At 41.9% G+C, this 6,810-nt stretch overlaps 1 pseudogene; it reads left to right on the forward strand.

Moving 5' to 3' along the window:
• The first annotated feature begins 2,040 nt into the window (after positions 1 to 2,040).
• On the forward strand, positions 2,041 to 2,277 carry LOC102472012 (MICOS complex subunit MIC10 pseudogene; annotated as a pseudogene).
• Positions 2,278 to 6,810: the final 4,533 nt, after the last annotated feature.

Raw genomic sequence — 6,810 nt, forward strand, 5'->3', positions numbered from 1 at the left:
ACTTTAGATAGGTGAGCAAGCAAATGGGTCAAGAAATAACATGTGGACCCCTGTACAACCTGTACTTCACACATCTTTTACATGTTTATTACTAAATATATTTCTGGTTTGCAAACAGGCAAAACAAACCCGAAAATCCTGATCAATTCTGTCTTTAGAGATAAGAAAACTGAGGCCAGGAGATATTCCCTTTGATTCATTTGCATTACTGAGGACCTACTAAGTGCAGGGACCTGCTCCAGGCATAGATCAAACTCTATGTGACAGACAACTGTTTCCTCAGCATTTCAACCAGGAGTGGGACAAAGAAAACGCCCAATAATATTTGGTTGAGTGAGAAAATGAATGAAGCCGGTAAATGGAAGAAATCTCGTAATTAAAGAAAAGCAAAGAAGTAAATCACAACAGCAGCTCGAATTTCGGTTAGCACTGGAGCTGCAGCGTCTTGTCTGGCATAGAGCGTATGTCTTCACGGGCCATTATTATTATTTATTTTTTAGAGGGTTTTTATTTATTTTGGTTTTTTTGGCTGTAGGGTGCGTGCACTCGCCAGACAGAGAGAGACAGAGAGACAGAAAGTGAGAAATCACCCCCCAGGGGAGATGGTCCTGCCGCAATCCCTTCTCCTCCGTTCTCCTCTCGGGATCTTGGGCACGTACACATGCGCACCCAGCGTGAGTTTCAAGCCACTAGGTCCGGGATGCGAACTGCGGTCGACTACATTAGAGTCCAGTGACATAGCCATTACGCTAACTGCTGGTCCCAACGGGCCGTTATTATTTAAGATAATGATAAATAACCTCAAACTACAAAAATGCCAGAAGCAGTTTTCCTTCTAAGACTGTGTGGTTTATCCTCACTGGGGGATGAGAAGAGCGAAGCCACTTAGTGTCACACCGCCAGACCTCGGTCTGATACCTTCTCTGAACAGCCTCTGGATAAGAGGCACACATGGATTTACATAAAACACATTGCCCAGTGACTTGCTAAGTCTCCTTCATGAATATATCATTTAACATTCTAGTAATGAAATTACCTTCTAGGCACATCCATTGGGTGGACCAAGTTTCAAAACTTAGTGTTCACTTCTCAGGGGGAAGGAGGAACAGATCTTAAGGGAGTCAATGACGCAGCATTAGAAAATAACAAATCAAAACACAAGGCTTATTCTCTTTCTGAGTTTCAGGTGAACGAACTTGGTTTGTCCCGGCATCTTTTCCACCTTGTTAACACACCCTGGCTGATTTCCTTCCCCCCATCACATTTTCTTTGGTGCTTTATGGTGTCATTCTAACATTATTGGTACAAATGTATTAAAGATCATGTACAATTTATAAAAGTTTCATAGTCTGTTTAATAGTCCTGATATGATACTGTCAGTCATCCTTCTGGATGTTATCTGATAGCACTATACACGACAAAATAGCTGAATTGTTTGTCAGTTACCTCATTATGGTAATAAACTACTATCAAGTTGTTATGCAAAAATAAGGGAGTCAATGATGCAGCACTAGAAAATAACGTTCACCCCCACCATCTTACCTGTCATAAGACCTTATTACCAAATTTGGAAAATCTCTGTATCCCCTTAGTTTTTAATCTGTGCCCCATGGATGATTATTTGCTTAATTCTTTTCTTTAAATCAACCCAATGTATTACTTAGAAAAGGTCAATGGCAGGGCCAGCAGGTGGCGTGGTAGTTAAGGGCGCTGGACTCCCATATGGCCTACTGTGGTTCGAGTTCCATATCTGGCTGCTTGTTTTCTCACTTTCTCTCTCTCTCTCGCTTACTCTGTCCCTCTCTGGTCAAATTAGAATAAATAAATAAATAAAGTTACATAAAATAATTCTTTTTTAAAAAAGAAAAGTTCAGTGGCAAAACGCTATCAGATTTTCTGAAATAGCAGAGAACTGCATTCGACACAATGAAAAACAAAATAGCTTGACTAAATTTAGATATTAATGTCTGAGAAGATTCTTAGCCCGAGGCCTCCTGTCTGTGTTAAAACAAAAAAATACTAAAGAGGGGAGTGGGGAACATGTTGGAGTCCGAGCTCGGCCAGAAGTGGGACCAGTGCATGGCGGATGCAGTTGTGAAGATCAGTACTGGTTTGGGATTAGGAATCGTTTTCTCACTTACCTTCTTTAAAAGAAGAATGTAGCCATTAGCCTTTGGCTCTGGCATGGGACTGGGAATGGCCTACTCCAACTGTCAGCACGATTTCCAGGCTCCGTACCTTCTCCACGGGAAATTCGTCCAAGAGCAGGAGCAGTGACTTAAACCGGACAACATCCCCATGGGGGGAAGACAGATCACGTTTATTCCTCAGGAATACTGAAGTGGCCTGGAGTAAGCCGACATTCTCTGTACCAATGTCATCAGTAACGCTTTAAACGCCAGCACACTGCTTCTGTACTTGAAACCAAGTATGTTGTTTGTTTTGTATATTCTCTCTGGAAATTGTAAGGAGATGGTCTTGAAGGAAATAAGTTAAACAAAAATAGGGAAAAAATTACTAAAGGAACTGCTTTGTGCAGAAGGAAAATGCTCTCAGATGGAAGGAAGGAAGTGTAGGAAGAATGGGTAAATATGTAAACTCTTGACTGTTTAAAACAAGACATACAACATGCAGAAGTAAAATATGTAGCAACAAAAGCAAAAAGGCAGGAGAAGACTAGATGAACTTAGACTGTTGTAAGGGTCCTGCATTGTGTAAGAAGTAGACTGCAGTGAGTGGAGGGAGTATTTTATAACGATTAGGGTAACCGCCATATTAGAATGACATGTGTTATTTTCTAGTGCTGCATCATTGACTCCCCTATCTTTGCTTAACAACTTGATCGTAGTTCATTACCATAATGAGGTAACTGACAAACAATTCAGCTATTTTGTCGTGTAGAGTGCTATCAGATAACATCCAGAAGGATGACTGACAGTGTCATATCAGGACTATTAAACAGACTATGAAACTTTTATAAATTGTACATGATCTTTAATACATGTGTACCAATAATGTTAGAATGACACCATAAAGCACCAAAGAAAATGTGATGGGGGGGAAGGAAATCAGCCAGGGTGTGTTAACAAGGTGGAAAAGATGCCGAGACAAACCCAAGACTTCCGTCCACCCGAAACTCAGAAAGAGAATAAGCCTTGTGTTTTGATTTGTTATTTTCTAATGCTGCGTCATTGACTCCCTTAAGATCTGTTCCTCCTTCTCCTCAAGAAGGGAACACTAAGTTTTGAAACTTGGTCCACTCAATGGAAGTGACTAGAAGGTCATCTTGTTACTAGAAATGGTACTTAGAATCGTATGTTCTTGTCCTCGCTTTTTTCACGGGGCAATGTCAGAGCAGACTGGGCTCTACATGAAGAACCAGATGCCATGTCTACCCAGAGGCTTCCTGGAAACCAGTGGTTCTCATGGGACTTGATTTTGCCCATCAAACAGCATTTGGCAATGTCTAGTGACATTTTTGATTGTCATAGCTTGGAAAAAGGGAACTGCTAGTGGAATCTAAAAGCCAGGGATGTTGCTGAACATCCTATACTACATAGGACAGACAAAGAATTATCCAGCCCAAAATGCCGATAGTGCCAAGGTTGAGGAACACTGCTTTCAGGCAAAATTAATCACAACACCACACTGGAGTCTTGAGCTGAAGCCAAGAGGAAGAGAGTTGGCAACGTGAATTCACATATTCTGAATTCTACAATGGTAGAGAAATTTCCAATCCCACTTCCCTAGTCCAGAACCAGATGCATCATTAACACTCAGGCTCTTCTCAGAGTTGGCAACTGATTCTAGAACACAGCTCTCATTTCATAAAGCTTACAATCCTGGAAATTAGGAAAAGACCTTTTGTAACATCAAGCCTCATCCTTGTTCCCACCAATGTGGGACTAGAATAGTACAATAAAGAGATGCTGCTTTGACACGCTCATAAGACCTATGATGAGTGCTATGGTTTGTCCTCCAAAGTTTCATGTTTTGGAATTGATCCCTAATAAAATAGCATGAGGAAGAAATGATGCCTAATGGGTAATGACCAATGCATGGAGGTAAAGCCACTAGCGATTGGAACATGGAAGCATCACTCTCATGACTAAATTAATGCTGTCTCACAACACCCTGTGCGTTTTAGCTCTCATAAGGAGTTCATTCTCATGAGAACGAGTTGCTATAAAAGGGCAAGGCTGTCCCCATATCTCCCTCTCTGCATATGCCCACCATCCTGCCTGCTTCTCTTGGCCATGTTGTGACTGGCCTGATGCCAGCCTCAAACCTTTGGACTTCCTAGTCACCAAATTGTGAGTCAAATTAAGTCGCCATTATTTATAAATCACCCAGTCTTGAGTAAGTCTGTTAGCAATGCAATAATGGGTTAAAACATTGGTGCAGCGAGCAGGGTAGTGTTGCCACAGGTGTCTGAAAATGTGGAAGCAATGTTGGAACTGAGTAATGGGGAAAGGTTGGAGAAATTCAGAGAAGAAGGTTAGGAAAAGCCTAGATGCCTAGATTTAGGTGGAAGCCTAGAGCAAGAATAGCTTAGAAATGAACTAGAACTTTTTAAGAGATTAAATAGTGGTAACCAGAACACTGACATAAATACGAGCAGTAAATGCCACTCTGAGGAGGTTTCAGAGGAAAATGAGGAGTATCTTACTGGAATTTGGAGGAAAAGGTCATCCTTGTTACACCATAGCAAAGAATTTGGCTGCAAAATCTTCATGTCCTAAGTTTTTGTTGAATGTAAGAGTGATGACAATCTGGCAAATAAAATTTCAAGGCAAAATATACAGGGAACTGCATGGTTATTGCTAACTGCATTTAGTGAAATGAGAGAAGAATGAGATGTTTGAAAGATAGAATTGATCATTAAAAGGGAAGCAGAGTAGACCCTTTTGGAAAAGGCACATCCTGGCCATGTGGCAAAGAGTAAAAAAGAGTATTTAGTAGAGAATGCAGAAAGCATGCAAGAGCCTGGTTCCTAAACAGAGTACTACTGATAGGAGGGATCCAGGAGAAAATGATCAGGACAATAGGAGCAAAGTCCCAAGGGTATTTCAAAGAGCTTCAAAGTGGTCCCTCCTAGTACAAGCCCAGAGGTCTAGAAAAGCAGAATGGGGATCTGGGGACAGGTTGGTTGTCCTAAGCTACTTGGAGATCCTACTTCTGCATCCCAGTAAATCATTTCTCACTCTGACTGTGCTTCAAGTGGCCCTGGGTAAAGCTTAACAGGTTATTAAGGTTGCTGTTCCACCCTCTGCTTCAGAGTGTGCAAGCAGTAGCTCTTGGTGGCATGCCCTAGAAAGTAATTCTGTAGGCTTATGGAATTCAAGAGCAGGTACACAGAAGGTCATAGCTGTGGAGGTGTAGAGACCTTCACCAAGATTTCAAATGATGCAATGAAAATCCTGAGAGTTTAAGCAAAGACCTGCCACAGGGGCAGAGCCACTGCAGAGAGCTCCCTTTAGGGCAAAGACAAGGAGAAATGTGGGTTAGAGCAGAGCACACCCACCAGGAGGGTTATGTCTAGTGGATCTACAGGACTAGGACTGCCCCAAGACACCAGAATTGTACAGCCATGTACATGCAGTGGCCATGTAAGAAATCTACAGTCACCAGACTCGAAATCTGCATCAGTCCATTCAAGAGAGCAATGCTTCCATCATTCAGTCACTGCCCATGAGGCCTCACCTCTTAACCCCTTTGCTCTGGCCAGCAAAGTTATGGGGGAATTGCTGCTCAGGGCCTTGAAAGCCCAACCCCCCAAAGCAGGATATGGAACATGGAGTCAAAAGAGATTGTTCTCAAGCGCGAATATCTAATGTCTGCCCACTTGTGTTTCAGACTTGCCTGGGGCCTGTTATTCCTTTTTTATCATGCAATGAAAATTTCTACCTTTTGTCTATTCCACCTTTGTATTTGGGGAGTATGTGCAATAATTTGTTTTGACTTCACAGGCTTATAGCTGGAAGGAGTTTGCCTTGAGTCTCAAATGAGATTTTGGACTTTTGAATTGGTACTGAAATAAATTAATACTTTGGGGACTATTGGTATGGGATATTTTATACATGAGAAAAACGTAAACCTTGAGGGACAGGGGTGAAATGTTATAGTTTGGGTAATGTTTTGTCATCCAAAGATTCATGTTTTGGAATTTTGATCGCCGATGTTGGGGGGAGATGAGGCTAAGTGAGCAGTGATTGGATCATGGAAGCATTGCTCTCATGAGTGGATTAATGCTGTCTTACAAGACACAGTGAGTTCTAGTTTTCCTAAGAAAGAATTAGTTCTCACAAGAATAGGTTGTTATAAAAGAAAAATGGCTGACTGTAGGTCTCTCTGCACATGCCCGCCAGCTTCTCTGCTTCTGTTGGCCATGTTATAACCAGCCTGAAGCAGTCTCATGCCTTTGGACTTTCTAGTCACCGGAATCATGAGTCAAATAAACCTCTATTATTTATATAAATCACCCATTCTAAGGTATTCCTGGTAGCACTATAATAGCAAGCTAAGATATGGGTAAATAAGTTACCTCCCTAAGTGTAGATTTACATTTGCATCTCAGGTAATTTCTCAAGGAGGCCTGAAGTGGCTTTATCCATTTTTTGCTTTAGCTGTACAGTACACCACTTGGTGTGTTTCTTTCCTTGTATCTGGGTATCATACCTCCCAGTACTCATTTGTGAACTGCCACCAGACATACTGCCACCCTTACCACCTCTGCCAGAGCAGAGGCTCCTGGAGCCACAGTAACTCTTTGGAGTTCCACAGTAGCACCAAGCCTCAAGGGATGCTGCC

This window comes from Tupaia chinensis, unplaced genomic scaffold (genome assembly GCF_000334495.1).
Source record: "Tupaia chinensis unplaced genomic scaffold, TupChi_1.0 Scaffold000451_2, whole genome shotgun sequence".
In the NCBI taxonomy this organism is placed as follows: domain Eukaryota; kingdom Metazoa; phylum Chordata; class Mammalia; order Scandentia; family Tupaiidae; genus Tupaia; species Tupaia belangeri.